At 43.0% G+C, this 18,899-nt stretch overlaps 1 protein-coding gene across 1 annotated transcript in view; it reads right to left on the bottom strand.

Annotated features, from left to right (window-relative positions):
- The window catches only part of LOC139386198 (A-kinase anchor protein SPHKAP-like), a 164,951-nt gene extending 157,577 nt beyond the window's left edge, over positions 1-7,374 (bottom strand). Inside the window, exon 1 of the mRNA XM_071131671.1 lies at positions 7,286-7,374. The gene's annotated coding sequence lies outside the window, so the exon portion shown is untranslated. The remainder of the gene's footprint in view (positions 1-7,285) is intronic.
- Between the last annotated feature and the right edge of the window lie 11,525 nt (positions 7,375-18,899).

Here is an 18,899-nt window from a genome sequence, read left to right as displayed (position 1 = left end):
CTACATAATGCACTAGGGCTCTGGTCAAAATAGTGCACCATATAGGGAATGGCATGCCATTTTGGGACATATGTACTGGGCTATCATAACAGTACAGACATTCTCGGGAGAGGATTAGCCAGCTAACACGTGTTCAGCCGAGCCAGGGTAGCTCAGATGGTGGAGTATTCAATTACATGAAATCTAAAGCGTGTTGCAGCGTCTTTTAACACAAATGAGGAAAACCTGTTAAAACCGAAGCACAACAGCAAACCCTGCTTCTCCCTCTGACTAACAGGATTACTACAGCAACTCTGTCTTTCTCTCTGTCTTTCATTCTCAACCCCCCATCTCTTCTCTGTCTTTCTTTCTACTCTCTCAGTTTCTCCCTTTTTCTCCCTCTCTCCCCTCCCTCTGACATACTTTGTCGTGTCAACATGCCTCCTGTCACCTCCAGAGTGCCGGTGTAAGAGAGAGAGAGAGGTCAGAGGGAGGGAGAGAGACAGAGAGAGAGGGAGAGATAGAGAGAGAAAAAGCAACAGAGCCCTTGCATCACTTATCAAAGAGAAGTAGCCTAGGAGGACATTAGGGAAAAGCAAACAACACAACCGCTCACCCTCCTGTTCCACTAGAGCATCAGTCATGTCCTACTGGACAGGTTGAACATTCCTTCATTGTAGTTTGACAATGTTTTGGATGTGGAGAAGACAATATTGTGTGTGTGTGTGTGTGTGTGTGTGTGTGTGTGTGTGTGTGTGTGTGTGTGTGTGTGCGTGCGTGCGTGCGTGCGTGCGTGCGTGCGTGCGTGTGCGTGCGTGCTGTTGTTGCCTCCATTGTTGTGTTGATCTCTAGCAGCCGCAAGGCCCTCAGACCTCTGAGTGACATCATCTAAACACAATTAAAGTCTGAGGTGGAGGGACAGGCATTCATTAGCATCCCTACCTGCCAAACACTGTCCTGGAGCACAGTCATGTTTTTAAAGAAGTGTCTCCCGGTCAACCCCCAGATAATGTCAGCTGCCAAGTTCCTAGGGGACACACAAAGTTACTACTGACAGCTTCCAACCACAGTGCACATACGCATGTACACACAAACACCTCCCTCTCCACTGCTCCCATTCTCTGACTGATGGTCATGCAAGGGAGCTCTTTCACCTCTGACCCCCCCCCCCCCCCCCCCCTCAACTGCTGTTACTAGGCGACCGTGCACATGGAGGGATAGGGGGTTAGGCGGGGTTACACTCACTGGAGTACCATACTGTAGACTCGGAGTTTACCATAACCACACCCTCAGGAAATAGACAGGGTTCCTGTACAGCCTGTGGATGGTGAGGGGTGCTGCGTTGGCACAGAAGGGGAACAAAGAGGAGACAGGGGATGTTTTGCCTCTCTGATGCCATGGTGTTAGAACAGTAGTCTTCAATCCAGTTGCTGGCAACCCATAGACCGCGTAGACTTTTTGTTCAACTACACACATCATCAAGCACCAAATTACTAGCCTGCATGATCCCACATCTGTTTGTGCTCTTGGCAACTCCATGGCGGTCAAGCCAAACCAAAACATGACGTGATTGGCATGACAATTCCATAAGGAGTTGGCAAGAGAGTCGAAACAGACTGGCACGTAGGCTATACCAAATTGCACCGAATTAGTTCAAACAGGTGTGTTAGTGCAAGGTTGGCAGAAAGCCCTGTGTCGCAATGTTGGTTCCCAAGACCAAGAAGGAAGTGCCATTGAAAGTTACTAGCATATTTAAAATTGACTTGATACTTTATGACCTCTCTTTTTCAGAGAGCCTGAACTGTCGGAGTGTCTCTTGCCATCCAGTGTGTGTTGCATTTGTGTGAGTGTGAGCATATACGTATGTACGTATGTACATGCATGCGTACATGATTGCATAGAAGATATGGGTTCCATCTGGACTGGCGTCCTCCTCAGCCCTCTACTTTACTAAACAATGAGAACCATGAGAATCCTACCATAGAGAACAAAAGATCAGGGGAGAAGGAGGAAGAAGAGGAGGATGAAGGAGGAGAAGGAGGAGGAAAATACGGAGGAGGATGAAGAGGAGGAGGAGGGAATGGGGAGGACGAGGAGATCCACCTTCTGATTGTTACTTTACTATTATTAGCTTCCTCCACTACTGCTTGTCCCTGTTATTATATTACCAGTACATTGGCTAGTGCCCTGCTCAGTAATTAGCCTTTTTTGTTATTGTACTGAGTAGTTATTATTCCACTCTGTCATTAGGACTCCCTGTGGATAACAGGCGAAAAAGGTGCTGTGGTTGACAGAGTGGAAAGGTGAGTGTGACTGAATGATTGTAAGCTATAGCGGTGTGTGTGTGAGTTGTGTGATTGCGAATGTAAATTAATGAGTGATTAAGGCGACTTGTGTGTAAGAGATGGGAGAGGGACAGTAGTGCACAAATCAGCGCTATAACATAAGACGGTTGGTCGCTGGGCTGTTTTTGAAAAATATCCTTCATTTACTGTAGCCATAGTGATCGCCTCATCCTCCAACGGCTCACATAGTGTCCTTCACTTCCTCTGTTTCCTCTCCCCCATCACCTACTCTCTGCTTTTTCAAGGAAAATTTTTTAACTGAGTTAACCGAGCCGGTCGCATCCAGTCGTCTCTACCCAAGCTGGTTTGTAGAGGGTCATCAGAGGGTCATCATAGCATTTTATGAACTGTCTGCCCTAACCCAGAATTAACCTGTCTGTCACCCTGGTATATAGCATTTAGCACTAGCGTATCTGTCTTAAATATTTTGTTAAAAATCGCCACACTGGAGGCACCAGTGATTTACAAATGGTGCCACCTGTGAGGGCAAATATTTATAATATTGAAATATTTGCAGTTGAAGTCAGAAGTTTACATACACCTTAGCCAAATACATTTAAACTCAGTAGCTTTTATTTCTTTCATCACATTCCCAGTGGGTCAGAAGTTTATATACACCTTAGCCAAATACATTTAAACTCAGTAGCTTTTATTTCTTTCATCACATTCCCAGTGGGTCAGAAGTTTATATACACCTTAGCCAAATACATTTAAACTCAGTAGCTTTTATTTCTTTCATCACATTCCCAGTGGGTCAGAAGTTTACATACACTCAATTAGTAATTGGTAGCATTGCCTTTAAATTGTTTAACTTGGGTCAAACGTTTTGGGTAGACTTCCACAAGCTTCCCACAATAAGTTGGGTGAATTTTGTCCCATTCCTCCTGACAGTGCTTGTGTAACTGAGTCAGGTTTGTAGGCCTCCTTGCTCGCACACGCTTTTTCAGTTCTGCCCACAAGTGTTCTATAGGATTGAGGTAAGGGCTTTGTGATGGCCACTCCAATACCTTGACTTTGCCACAACTTTGGAAGTATGCTTGGGGTCATTGTCCATTTGGAAGACCCATTTGCGATCAAGCTTTAACTTTCTGACTGATATCTTATGATGCTGCTTCAATTTATCCACAGAATTTTCCATCCTCATAATGCCTTCTATTTTGTGAAGTGCACCAGTCCCTCCTGCAGGAAAGCACCCCCACAACATGATGCTGCTACCCCCGTGCTTCACGGTTGGGATGATGTTCTTCGGCTTGCAAGCCTCCCTCTTTTTCCTCCAAACATGACGATGGTCACAATGGCCAAACAGTTTTTTGTTTCATCAGACCAGAGGACTTTTCTCCAGAAAGTTCGATCTTTGTCCCCATGTGCAGTTGAAAACCGTAGTCTGGCTTTTTTATGGCGGTTTTGGAGCAGTGGCTTCTTCCGTGCTGAGCGTCCTTTCAGGTTATGTCGATATAGGACTCATTTTACTGTGGACATAGATGCTTTTGTTCCTCTTTCATCCAGCATTTTCACAAGGTCCTTTGCTGTTGTTCTGGGATTGATTTGCACTTTTTGCACCAAAATACGTTTATCTCTAGAAGACAGAACGCATCTCCTTCCTGAGCGGTATGACGGCTGTGTGCTCCCATGGTGATTATACTTGCGTACTATTGTTTGTACAGATGAACGTGGTAAATTCAGGCATTTGGAAATTGCTCCCAAGGATGAACCAAACTTTTTTTTCTGAGGTCTTGGCTGATTTCTTTTGATTTTCCCATGATGTCAAGCAAAGAGGCACTGAGCTTGAAGATAGGCCTTGAAATACATCTACAGGTACACTTCCAATTGACTCAAATTATGTCAACTAGCCTATCAGAAGCTTCTAAAGCTATGGCATAATTTTCTGGAATTTTCCAAGCTGTTTAAAGGCACAGTCAATTTAGTGTATGTAACTTCTGACCCACTGGAATTGTGATACAGTGAATTGTAAGTGAAATAATCTGTCTGTAAACAATTGTTAGAAAAATTACTTGTGTCATGCACAAAGTAGAAAGTAGTAACCGACTTGCCAAAACTATAGTTTGTTAAAAATACATTTGTGGAGTGGTTGAAAATAATGACGATCTATGTGTATGTAAACTTCCAACATCACTGTATACCCATACATTAACACTATTGTTATAATTCTATTGTCCTAACCCAGACTCAGCCTGTCTGTCTCTCTGGTCTATAACCTCCCCTGAGGTGTCTGTCTACTAACAGACTCTAAACTAGATTATTGATCCCATATTCCTGGGTTTATTATTAATGCGTAACTGTCTGAGCGGAGCCACACACACACTCACAAACACAAATATGGAGCGGGAAGCTGCATGAAGCCTGAGACTGTGCTGTCTGGTTTGGTGGTGTTGGTGGTGATTGTACAGATGAACATGTTTGGCTAAGTTTCCCTGGTTTTTAGGAGACCTCACTCCTGGGGTCCAGAGAGAGAGAAAGAGCCTAGAAGGAGCAGGGCAGTCTGAGCCCGTGCAGTAGACCAAGAGAGTCCACTCTCTCACTGCCAGCACCTTCACTCTGAGAGGATTACGTTGTTGTTGTTGGAGTTGAAATTGAGACAGTTGTTTATGTGAGCTCCCAATACCTTTTTTGACCTTTAAAGATTACATTTGAAACGTGTTTTTCTCCTGTGACAAAAAAATCGATGCCCTCAAAACAAAAACAGAAACACACAAAAACGTATTTAGAGGGGGACTGAACTTCCTGATTTGGCCTCGGTTTTTTGGGAGGGTGGGGGGGGGTAATGTCGCATGTGTGTGTTTGCACGTGGCAAGAATTGTATTTTATTTTATTGTTATTGTTTCATTTTTCTTGTCGGCATTATCTTTAATGAATGTTATTTTTATTGAGATTTATATATCTTTTTTTTATCAACCCAGGCTTCCACAGGAATGCTGGCCCATGTTGACTACAGTGCTTCCCACAGGTGTGCTGGATGTCCTTTGGATGGTGGACCATTTTTGATACACACGGGGAAACAGTTGAGTGTGAAAAATCCAGCAGCGTTGCATTTCGTGACACAAACCGGTGCACCTGGCACCTACTACCATACCCCATTTAAAGGCACTTAAATCTTTTGTCTTGCCATTTCACCCTCCGAATGATACACGTACACAATCCATTTCTCAAGTGTCTCAAGACTTAAAAATCCATATTTTTAACCTGTCTAAGGGATCATAGCTTTCACCTGGATTTCACCTGGATTCACTTGGTGTTCACAGGTGTTCCTGTACACTTAGTGTGTGTGTGTGTGTGTGTGTGTGTGTGTGTGTGTGTGTGTGTGTGTGTGTGTGTGTGTGTGTGTGTGTGTGTGTGTGTGTGCGTGCTCAGGCCTACTTCTGAGTCTAGCGAAAGCAGCATCGAGCCATGCAGTAAATTAAACAATCTGTTCCCTTGGATAAAGATCACAAGAGCTATATTGGCAAAGTGAAGTGAACAAGCTGTAACCATGGCCTTTGGAGACTCCAATTAAAATACCTCCAGCTCTCTGCTTAAGATGTGTCATGGAGAATGGTAGCTAGTATTACTGAAGAGGAAAGCTTTCTCCTTTATTCCTTTCTTCCCTGCTTCGCTGTGGCAACAGGCTCAGAGTCCCATCAGTGCCAAGTCTGACTGCTGATGGTAGGTGTAGGGTGTGTCGTTATTCTGTGGAGAGATAGGGACTCATTCACTACCATTCTATTTTGATTGATTGCTTTCTTGCTCTGTGGTTGATGTAGAGGTGTGTCTTTTCACTCTAGGTTCATTTGAAATGGCACCCTAGCTGGCTCAAAGTAGTGCATTATATAGGGAATTGTGTTCTATTTTGGAGTGTCAATAACATCCGCCTATACACTATTAGTATTGTCACATCCTCCACGTCTTTCCCTCTGAACCAAAAGGGTGATAATGTGTCTTACAGCTAATCCACTTCGTGTTAGGAGGACCTAGTTGGGCTCCTGTGTTTATTTGCTATGTGTGACATCATACTACAGCTTGTGATGTAAACAACATTATCTGTGTGATGTGATTTCTCATTTGGTTCAATGTAGATCGCAAATGTTGGTGGTCTTTTTTGAACTAAATTGATAAAAAGAACTGAACTGTAAAATCCCGATCTAATTTCATAACACAAACACACATATCCAGTTGTACACTCACATTCTCAGTGGTCTGCAACTCTGCACAACCCTGCACTATTGCTTTAGTGATGCAACGAGCCAGTACGAGCTCAGTCGGTGAGTGAAAACAAGGACCAGCAGTCTATCACCGCCAATCTCTCTCTCAATATTAGCACCATCATGTCAACACTGAAATAACACCTGTATGGCTAGAAATATCATTGCCACTTTTAAGCACTCTGCAAAAGACAATAGCAATCTCTTAAACCATATCACTATGACCCTTAAGTGGAACACAAAACATTATCCCTCTTACTGTATACAAATATCTTCCTGTGATCTGCCTGTGTTCTGGGAATCATTTTCCAGACATGTAATTAGATGAGGCCTTTGCTGTTCCAGTTGTTCCAGTTGTTGATCTTGGGCGTGGTGGTGAGTATGGCATCCTAACCCTGCATTGATGGAGGTAAGGAGCATCTGGCTCTGTCCCAGAGCAGGTTTTCATCCCACTCCACTGTGTGACGAATGTCGATGCATATAGCATTGAGTCAGCAGCTTGGCATTAGCACAGCGCTACGTCTCGCCATAAGACTCTGTGTACTGCACCATGGTCACGCTGCTAACAGGCTAGTACAATAGCATGACACCATTCAGTGCATTACATACAGTACAATACAGCCAGGCTGAATGCAATGTAAGTATTGCGGACATAATGCAATCACTGCAGCATTATGTACACACACACACACACACACACACAAACTGATGTTTACAGCACACTCAGACAACTTCAACAGCAAAGAGAGATGGTAGTGCACTCACCAGATGCAGTGGTTCGATCACATCCCCTTAGGTGGAGTAAAGTAGTGGATGTACTATCTGTCTCTGTGCTGACTGTGTGTCTCTCCTACTCCCTCTCGCTCTCTCTCTCTCTCTCTCTGTCTCTCTCTCCCTTCCCCCTTTATAAACCCCTACTTCTCTCCACAGAGTAGTAGGTTGAAGTGGTTATGTGTGTGTGTATGTGCTTGTATGTGTGAGAGATTGGTGTATTTCCCCAGGCTGTGTGTGTGTACGTCTTAATGTGGCAGTGGCTCTGCCTAATCCCTACTGAGTTGGAGAGATGGAGCGGGTGCTAGGCAGCAAGGAGTAGGTCGAGAATAACAAACTAATGCTACACTGCACACACACACACACACACACACACACACACACACACAAACATACATGCACCCACAAACAACAAACAGTAAATCAGTCAATTGAACATGTTATTTTGTGCTCAACACACTATTACAGATAAACATAAAAAAAGAACACATACAAATTGAATAGTTCAAATGCATGTCATGATGATTGACAATCATTGCTAACTCCAAGTTCAAACTCCAAGTTCAAAGAGAGGAATTTATTGTTTTAATTAACTCACGCAAACATATACACACAACCTACCCGGCAAAAACAGACCCCCCCCAAAATATTTCTCATGTGATGACGTTGAATCAACTTGTAAAACTGATTTGAGTTGAGAAAAGTCTCCAACGTAAGAACGTGGGATTTTGACACAACGTAAAACCCAAATCCAATGACATGTATTTTTTATTTCACATTGAATTCATGTTAGTTGACAACTCAACTAGACGTTGAACTTATGTCTGTGCCTAGCGAGAAGCAAGCAAGCAACACGCACAATGACGCCTAAATGGATTAGGGGGTAAAGCAGGACTCCCTGTAGGAAGCTCTTTAACTGGAATTGTCGATGACACAGTAGCCTCTGGGAGCTTGTAGACCATGGGAAACACTGGAGTAGGATCAGCTAGGATCACAGGTAGGATCAGCTAACCAGAGAGGACAGGGACAGGTAGGGTGGCCCCTGCCCCCTGTCAAAATCCATAACTGCACTGAGCAGTGAGCAACGAGGGACCCTGGCATGGTAGGAGGACTGTAGTTTCACTCAAGCATGCACGCACATGTAGGCACACGTGCACACACACAGACACTGCGGTACAAACTACAGGAATTACAGTAAAACAACACTTTGTTTGTTTACTATGGACATAGTACCTTGTTATGTCCTCCATTTATATTTCATAAGACATAACAAGCCATACAGCAGCTCATCAACACCCGTGTCAGTTTCAGAAAATAAATGTATCAAAATAACCATCAAATTCCAGTTGTGCCACCAGTCTTTTCTGTCCTGAGCATATTAGACACCTGTCCCTGTCTGAGGGTTTAAACAGAAAGAGAGAGAGAGAGAGAGAGAGAGAGAGAGAGAGAGAGAGAGAGAGAGAGACAGAGAGAGAGAGAGAGAGAGAGAGAGAGACAGAGAGAGAGAGAGAGAGAGAGAGGGAGAGAGAGAGAGAGAGAGAGAGAGAGAGAGAGAGAGAGAGAGGGGGGCTGAGGTGACCTTTGGGCAGATGTGTGAATACAAAAGTCCACCACAGAGGTCAGCACAGAGCAAAGCAGAACATGCCACGACCTCTAAACATTCCTTTTTCTGTCTGTTACCTACAGGTTATGAGGTAAAATACAGGATTAGATGGATGGTATAGCCAGACCTGAAGAGGTAAGGGGAAGAGGAGGGGTTTAAAAAGGAGAGAGAATCAGAGGAGTACATGGGGAATATCATAGTAGTGGCAAGAATAAAAACAGGGAAAGCAGAGGAGAGCGAGAGAGTGAAAGAAAGAGATACAATTTGGGTAAATTGAGTGTGAGAAGTAGAGAGAGCGAGAGAGAAGGGACAGGAGAGAGAGAAAAATACACAAATTGGGAGAAAGGGATAGAGACCCAAAAAACTGACCGAAAGAGAAGGCGGAAAGACAGAATAGAGAAAAGACAGAAAGAAAGAGCTAAAGTTGGGGTAAATGGAGTGTGAGAAGTGGAGAGAGAGAGACACTCTAAAAACACAGAGAAAGAGAGTGATGGAAAGGTCTGGGCCATAATTGTGGTCATTCATCTCCCAGGTTTGAGCAGCATGTGTCAGGTGTCATCCATCAGTCAGTCCAACGACTTTCTGGACAGCAGTTGATAAGATGCAGCTTGGAGCCAGGCCAGTCATGGAATGTGCTCCGGACAAAGTCACTCACAAATGGACACTGACACTCGTACTCATGCACACACATGTGTGTGTGTGTTTTTGTGTGTTTTTGCGTGCGTGCGTGTGTGTGTGTGTGTGTGTGTGTGTTGCGTGCGTGCGTGTGTGTGTTGCGTGCGTGCGTGCGTGTGTTATGAGTGGTGATAAATGCCATAAATTAATCGTTGAATGTGTGAATGTGTGATTACTATATATATTATTTTGTTACTTGAAGGTGTGACTGAAACGTATGAACGTGTTACTTTTTTTGTGTTTTACCATTCAAGTTTATTTATAACAATACGATGCGTAAATGTTTGATTAATTAGTTCCTGGTATTCACAGGACCCCTGCACTGTTCACCATCTCTCAAGGTGGCGGTTATAATGCCCATATATAACACAACACATTTACCACATTATATCATTGTTCACTGGGTCTACATTAATTAGGCTGAATATTAACCTAAACATTTGTGTTAGTTAAGATGATTTTGATAACCAAATGTGATAAAGAGCATGTTCCTACCCTTAAAACTGCAAAAAAACGAATATTTATGTTAAAACATTTGAACATTTTTAATACTGGTTTATGCTTAGTGTACACAATCTTCCTGCAAATCAAATCAAATCAAATGTATTTATATAGCCCTTCGTACATCAGCTGATATCTCAAAGTGCTGTACAGAAACCCAGCCTAAAACCCCAAACAGCAAGCAATGCAGGTGTAGAAGCACGGTGGCTAGGAAAAACTCCCTAGAAAGGCCAAAATCTAGGAAGAAACCTAGAGAGGAACCAGGCTATGTGGGGTGGCCAGTCCTCTTCTGGCTGTGCCGGGTGGAAATTATAACAGAACATGGCCAAGATGTTCAAATGTTCATAAATGACCAGCATGGTCGAATAATAATAAGGCAGAACAGTTGAAACTGGAGCAGCAGCACGGCCAGGTGGACTGGGGACAGCAAGGAGTCATCGTGTCAGGTAGTCCTGGGGCATGGTCCTAGGGTTCAGGTCCTCCGAGAGAGAGAAAGAAAGAGAGAAGGAGAGAATTAGAGAACGCACACTTAGATTCACACAGGACACCGATTGGAACAGGAGAATTACTCCATATATAACAAACTGACCCTAGCCCCCCGACACATAAACTACTGCAGCATAAATACTGGAGGCTGAGACAGGAGGGGTCAGGAGACACTGTGGCCCCATCCGAGGACACCCCCGGACAGGGCCAAACAGGAAGGATATAACCCCACCCACTTTGCCAAAGCACAGCCCCAACACCACTAGAGGGATATCTACAACCACCAACTTACCATCATGAGACAAGGCTGAGTATAGCCCACAAAGATCTCCGCCATAGCACAACCCAAGGGGGGGCGCCAACCCAGACAGGATGACCACATCAGTGAATCAACCCACTCAGGTGACGCACCCCTTCCAGGGACGGCATGAGAGAGCCCCAGTAAGCCAGTGACTCAGCCCCTGTAACAGGGTTAGAGGCAGAGAATCCCAGTGGAAAGAGGGGAACCGGCCAGGCAGAGACAGTGCCGTCTCAGTGCTATGATGGGGTCTAAAACCAGACTGAAGCATTTCGTATACATTGTTTGTCTTCAGGAAGGCAGTGAGTTGCTGCGCAACAGCCTTTTCAAAAATGTTTGAGAGGAATGGAAGATTCGATATAGGCCGATAGTTTTTTTATATTTTCTGGGTCAAGGTTTGGCTTTTTCAAGAGAGGCTTTATTACTGCCACTTTTAGTGAGTTTGGTACACATCCGGTGGATAGAGAGCCGTTTATTATGTTCAACATAGGAGGGCCAAGCACAGGAAGCAGCTCTTTCAGTAGTTTAGTTGGAATAGGGTCCAGTATGCAGCTTGAAGGTTTAGAGGCCATGATTATTTTCATCATTGTGTCAAGAGATATAGTACTAAAACACTTGAGCGTCTCTCTTGATCCTGGCAGAGTTGTGCAGACTCAGGACAACCGAGCTTTGAAGGAATACGCAGATTTAAAGAGGAGTCCGTAATTTGCTTTCTAATAAACATAATCTTTTCCTCAAAGAAGTTCATTAATTTTTCACTGCTAAAGTGAAAGTCATCCTCTCTTGGGGAATGCTGCTTTTTAGTTAGCTTTGCGACAGTATCAAAAAGGAATTTCGGATTGTTCTTATTTTTCTCAATTAAGTTAGAAAAATAGGATGATCGAGCAGCAGTAAGGGCTCTTCGGTACTGCACGGTACTGTCTTTCCAAGCTAGTCGGAAGACTTCCAGTTTGGTGTGGCGTTCCAATTTTCTGGAAGCTTGCTTCAGAGCTCGGGTATTTTTTGTGTATCAGGGAGCTAGTTTCTTATGAGAAATGTTTTTAGTTTTTAGGGGGGCAACTGCATCTAGGGTATTGCGCAAGGTTAAATTGAGTTCCTCAGTTAAGTGGTTAACTGATTTTTGTCCTCTGGCGTCCTTGGGTAGACAGAGGGAATCTGGAAGGACATCAAGGAATATTTGTGTTGTCTGTGAATTTATAGCACGACTTTTGATGGTCCTTGGTTGGGGTCTGAGCAGATTATTTGTTGCAATTGCAAACGTAATAAAATGGTGGTCCGATAGTCCAGGATTATGAGGAAAAACATTAAGATCCACAACATTTATTCCATGGGACAAAACTAGGTCCAGAGTATGACTGTGACAGTGAGTGGGTCCAGAGACATGTTGGACAAAACCCACTGAGTCGATGATGGCTCCGAAAGCCTTTTGGAGTGGGTCTGTGGACTTTTCCATGTGAATATTAAAGTCACCAAAGATTAGAATATTATCTGCTATGACTACAAGGTCCGATAGGAATTCAGGGAACTCAGTGAGGAATGCTGTATATGGCCCAGGAGGTCTGTAAACAGTAGCTATAAAAAGTGATTGAGTAGGCTGCATAGATTTCATGACTAGAAGCTCAAAAGACGAAAACGTCATTTTTTTTTTGTAAATTGAAATTTGCTATCGTAAATGTTAGCAACACCTCCGCCTTTGTGGGATGCACGGTGGATATGGTCACTAGTGTAGCCAGGAGGTGAGGCCTCATTTAACACAGTAAATTCATCAGGCTTAAGCCATGTTTCAGTCAGGCCAATCACATCAAGATTATGATCAGTGATTAGTTCATTGACTATAATTGCCTTTGAAGTAAGGGATCTAACATTAAGTAGCCCTATTTTGAGATGTGAGGTATCATGATCTCTTTCAATAATGACAGGAATGGACGTTGTCTTTATCCTAGTGAGATTGCTAAGGCGAACACCGCCATGTTTAGTTTTGCCCAACCTAGGTCAAGGCACAGACACGGTCTCAATGGTGATAGCTGAGCTGACTACACTGACTGTGCTAGTGGCAGACTCCACTATGCTGGCAGGCTGGCTAACAGCCTGCTGCCTGGCCTGCACCCTATTTCATTGTGGAGCTAGAGGAGTTAGAGCCCTGTCTATGTTGGTAGATAAGATGAGAGCACCCCTACAGCTAGGATGGAGTCCGTCACTCCTCAGCAGGCCAGGCTTGGTCCTGTTTGTGGGTGAGTCCCAGAAAGAGGGCCAATTATCTACAAATTCTATCTTTTGGGAGGGGCAGAAAACAGTTTTCAACCAGCGATTGAGTTCTGAGCCTCTGCTGTAGAGCTCATCACTCCCCCTAACTGGGAGGGGGCCAGAGACAATTACTCGATGCCGACACATCTTTCTAGCTGATTTACACGCAGAAGCTATGTTGCGCTTGGTGATCTCTGACTGTTTCATCCTAACATCGTTGGTGCCGACGTGGATAACAATATCTCTATACTCTCTACACTCGCTAGTTTTAGCTTTAGCCAGCACCATCTTCAGATTAGCCTTAACGTCGGTAGCCCTGCCCCCTGGTCAACAGTGTATGATCGCTGGATGATTCGTTTTAAGTCTAATACTGCGGGTAATGGAGTCACCAATGACTAGAGTTTTCAATTTGTCACAGCTAATGGTGGGAAGCTTCGGCGTCTCAGACCCCGTAACGGGAGGAGTAGAGACCAGAGAAGACTCGGCCTCTGACTCCGACTCGCTGCTTAATGGGGAAAAGTGACATCCTTATTGTGTGCATTACCATGCAGTTAGCTACAGTAACTAACCTTGTTTGCTGTTAGCTGGCTCGCTGGCTTAATTCACATCAAATCAAATTGTATTTGTCACATGCACCAAATACAACCTTAGAGTGAAATGCTTACTTACAAGCCATAACCAACAATGCAGTTTAAAAAATTAAAAAATTAAAAATAAATACCTCAAATAAATAAGGATAAGACATAAAAGTAACAAATAAGCAGTAAAAAGCAGTAAAATAACAATAGCAAGGCTATATACAGAGGGTACCGGTACAGAGTCGATGTGAGGGGGCACCGGTGTCAACGTAATTGAGGTAATATGTACACTACCAGTCAAAAGTTTTAGAACACCTGCTCATTCAAGAGTTTTTCTTTATTTGTACTATTTTCTACATTGTAGAATAATAGTGAAGACATCAGAACTATGAAATAACACATATGGAATCATGTAGTAACCAAAAAAGGGTTAAACAAATCAAAATCTATTTTAGATTTTAGATTCCTCAAAGTAGTGTCGTGTCTTTACTATCATTAACTGAAGACTGACAGTTTTTATCAAAGATTCTCTGTAATTAGTTATTACGAGATTAGACTGATTAATCATGTAACCGTAATTACTAGGAAGTCGGGGCACCAAGGAAAAATATTCAGATTACAAAGTTATAATTTCCTAAAATAACTTTTCAGATATTTTATCTGATCAATTAGTCTTCAAATTAATGAATTATTTACTTTACCTCACGTTAGTCTCATTCCAAACGTCGTAAATTGTTGGTTATCTGCACGAACCCAGTCTTCACTATGAGTCATCCATACATCAATTGTCTGAAATCATTTATTTTTTACTAACTAAGTATTTCACAGAAATGCATAAACAAACAAACAAACAAGGTAAATGTGGTTACATGAAATGATAGGAGAATGTGCCCTAGTGGGCTAAACCGGCATGGCTGCTTGTTAGACAAAATTGGAAGTGGGGGTCGACTAAGAAGTCACTACAGAGTGATAATTATAACAATTGAAATGCTAATCCTTTGCACATGAACGCTCACTCAGTCGGGAACAATTGCAATCAATATACTGTATATATTTACGCTCAGTGTGTCGTCTTGATCACTGGTGAAAAGTTCATTTCTTTTGAAGAATTGTCCGTCTCTCTCCCGCTCTCTCTCTCGGTTGTGGTTAGAGGGGATTGTTCAGAGTTATAGAATGGATGTTTCGGCGGTTGTCGTTCTTCGCGTTCAATGATACCGAATTCCTAGATGCAGACTAGTAATTAATATCAAAGACTTGTTCTTATTCTGTCGGTATCGATAGTCTAAGAGTTTAACCACGTGGCATGGTTAAAATATTCAGCAATGGTCTACAACCTTTGTCCCCCTCCTAATGGAAAAAAACATGGTCTGCAACCTTTAGCCACCTCGTAACTGAGGTAAGTTCAGTCTGCCGATCGAAAACCCGAGTGGGGGTTTTATTCGGATGGGCCGAAGAGGGCTGTCACAGGATGTCTGACCCTAACTGGGCTCAGGGGCGGTCCTCTGATTTACTTCAAATCAAAAGGGAATTGTATTTTTCTTCATTAAACAGTCCAAAATCATATTACACAATTATACAAACAGTATCATACTCACTCATTCATCTTATACAACAATTAGATGTAAACCTCATATCTGAGGCTATTATATAAACAGCGTTATGGTAATGTGGCCACACCGTCTCCCATGAGCTTCGCAAGTTGTGACAACCTAGTTGAAGGAGGAAAGGGGCAGGCAGGGAGAGGGGGATGGGCTTGCTATACCCAAAGAGGCCAACGTCATGACAGTAGCCACCATTTGCCTTGATGACAGCTTTGCAATAGAACAAATAGCAACATAGAATCAGATTTGTGATTTCAAACATGCTTGTTTGTCTTCACACATTTAGTATCAGGTTTCAGGTAAGACCCAAGTGCAGACTGTGCACCATTTGATGTGTAGCTGGGACCCTTGGGATTGCAAACAGAAGAAGATCTTCAAAGGTAGGTGATGTATTTTATCGCTATTTCTGACTTTTGTGACCCCTGTGCTGGTTTGGAAAATGTTTTTAATACTTTTGTGTGTGGGGCGCTGTCCTCAGATAATCGCATGGTATGCTTTTGCCGTAAAGCCTTTTTGAAATCTGACAAAGCGGCTGGATTAGCAAGAAGTTAAGATTTTAAATTATGTAGGACACTTGTATTTTCATGAATGTTAAATATTTATATTTCTGTAATTTGAATTGCGCACTCTGTTGTCGAGGTGGGTCGCTAGCGGAACGTTAAATAAACCAGGCAGGTGCGCCACGAAAGTCAGAAATAGCGATATAATAAATGACTTACCTTTGAAGATCTTCTTCTGTTGGCACTCCAAAAGGTCCCAGCTACCTCACAAATGGTCCTTTTGTTCGATAAAGTCCTTCTTTATGTCCCCAAAAACTCAGTTTAGCTGGCGCGCTTCATTCAATAATCCACCGGTTTACCTCCTTCAAAATGCATACAAAATTAATCCCAAACGTTACCAGTAAACTTCTCCAAACAAGTCAAACAACGTTTATAATCAAACCTCAAGTACCCTAATATGTAAATAAACGATAAAATTTAAGACAGAGAATCGTTATTGTCTTTACCGGAGATAAACAACAAAGTACGAGCTCTCATTCCCGCGCATGAAAACACTACAGCCAAAATGGGAGCCACTTAAATGGGAGCCAATTCTAGCTCATTTACCCAAAAACAAGCCTGAAACTCTTTCTAAAGACTGTTGACATCTAGTGGAAGCCCTAGGAACTGCAATCTGGGAGGATTTCGCACAATAATAAACATGACAGCCATTGAAAACAGTGGTAGACTGAAATCATTTTTGGGGGGGATGGTTTGTCCTCGGGGTTTCGCCTGCCATATCAGTTCTGTTATACTCACATACATTATTTGAACAGTTTTCTATCCAAATCTACCAATTATATGCATATCCTAGCTTCTGGGCTTGAGTGACAGGCAGTTTACTTTGGGCACGCTTTTCATCCGGACGTCAAAATACTGCCCCCTAGCCCAAAGAGGTTGACCAGGTAGACCAGTTGAGAACAAGTTCTCATTTACAACTGCGACCTGTCCAAGATAAAGCAAAGCAGTGACACAAAAACAACAACACAGAGTTACACATGGGATAAACAAACGTACAGTCAATAACACCATAGAAAAAGCTATATACAGTGTGTGCAAATGTAGTAAGATTAGGGAGGTAAGGCAATAAATAGGCCATAGTGGCGAAATAATTACAATTTAGCATTAACACTAGAGTGATAGATGTGCAGATGATGATGTGCAAGTAAAGATACTGGGGTGCAAAAGAGCAAAAATAAATAACAATATGGGGATGATGTCGTTGGTTGGGCTAATCACAGATGGGCTGTGTACAGGTGCAGTGATCAGTAAGCTCCTCTGACAGCTGATGCTTAAAGTTAGTGAGGGAGATATAAGACTCCAGCTCCAGTGATTTTTGCAATTCGTTCCAGTCATTGGCAGCAGAAAAAGGAACCTGATTCTAGATTTAAATTTGGATTGGAGATGCTTAATGTGAATCTGGAAGGAGAGTTTACAGTCTGATGAGACACCTAGGTATTTGTAGTTGTCCACATATTCTAAGTCAGAACCGTCCAGAGTAGTGATGCTAGACGGGCGGGCAGAAGGAGTGTTGTATGGCATTGAAGCTCGTCTGGAGGTTTTTAGTGTCCAAAGAAGGGCCATAAGTATACGGAATGGTGTCGTCTGCGTAGAGGTGGATCAGAGAATCACCAGCAGCAAGAGCGACATCATTGATACAATGCCTTGCGAAAGTATTCGCCCCCCTTGAACTTTGCGACCTTTTGCCACATTTCAGGCTTCAAACATAAAGATATAAAACTGTATTTTTTTGTGAAGAATCAACAACAAGTGGGACACAATCATGAAGTGGAACGACATTTATTGGATATTTCAAACTTTTTTAACAAATCAAAAACTGAACAATTGGGCGTGCAAAATTATTCAGCCCCTTTACTTTCAGTGCAGCAAACTCTCTCCAGAAGTTCAGTGAGGATCTCTGAATGATCCAATGTTGACCTAAATGACTAATGATGATAAATACAATCCACCTATGTGTAATCAAGTCTCCGTATAAATGCACCTGCACTGTGATAGTCTCAGAGGTCCGTTAAAAGCGCAGAGAGCATCATGAAGAACAAGGAACACACCAGGCAGGTCCGAGATACTGTTGTGAAGAAGTTTAAAGCCGGATTTGGATACAAAAAGTTTTCCCAAGCTTTAAACATCCCAAGGAGCACTGTGCAAGCGATAATATTGAAATGGAAGGAGTATCAGACCACTGCAAATCTACCAAGACCTGGCCGTCCCTCTAAACTTTCAGCTCATACAAGGAGAAGACTGATCAGAGATGCAGCCAAGAGGCCCATGATCACTCTGGATGAACTGCAGAGATCTACAGCTGAGGTGGGAGACTCTGTCCATAGGACAACAATCAGTCGTATATTGCACAAATCTGGCCTTTATGGAAGTGGCAAGAAGAAAGCCATTTCTTAAAGATATCCATAAAAAGTGTCGGTTAAAGTTTTCCACAAGCCACCTGGGAGACACACCAAACATGTGGAAGAAGGTGCTCTGGTCAGATGAAACCAAAATTGAACTTTTTGGCAACAATGCAAAACGTTATGTTTGGCGTAAAAGCAAAACAGCTCAACACCCTGAACACACCATCCCCACTGTCAAACATGGTGGTGGCAGCATCATGGTTTGGGCCTGCTTTTCTTCAGCAGGGACAGGGAAGATGGTTAAAATTGATGGGAAGATGGATGGAGCCAAATACAGGACCATTCTGGAAGAAAACCTGATGGAGTCTGCAAAAGACCTGAGACTGGGACGGAGATTTGTCTTCCAACAAGACAATGATCCAAAACATAAAGCAAAATCTACAATGGAATGGTTCAAAAATAAACATCTCCAGGTGTTAGAATGGCCAAGTCAAAGTCCAGACCTGAATCCAATCGAGAATCTGTGGAAAGAACTGAAAACTGCTGTTCACAAATGCTCTCCATCCAACCTCACTGAGCTCGAGCTGTTTTGCAAGGAGGAATGGGAAAAAATGTCAGTCTCTCGATATGCAAAACTGATAGAGACATACCCCAAGCGACTTACAGCTGTTTGAAATATCCAATAAATGTCGTTCCACTTCATGATTGTGTCCCACTTGT

The sequence above is a fragment of the Oncorhynchus clarkii genome, chromosome 27 (assembly GCF_045791955.1).
Source record: "Oncorhynchus clarkii lewisi isolate Uvic-CL-2024 chromosome 27, UVic_Ocla_1.0, whole genome shotgun sequence".
Taxonomy (NCBI): Eukaryota; Metazoa; Chordata; class Actinopteri; order Salmoniformes; family Salmonidae; genus Oncorhynchus; species Oncorhynchus clarkii.
The sequence above is the reverse complement of the archived record's forward strand: the minus strand, read 5'-3'. Positions and strand labels throughout refer to the sequence as shown.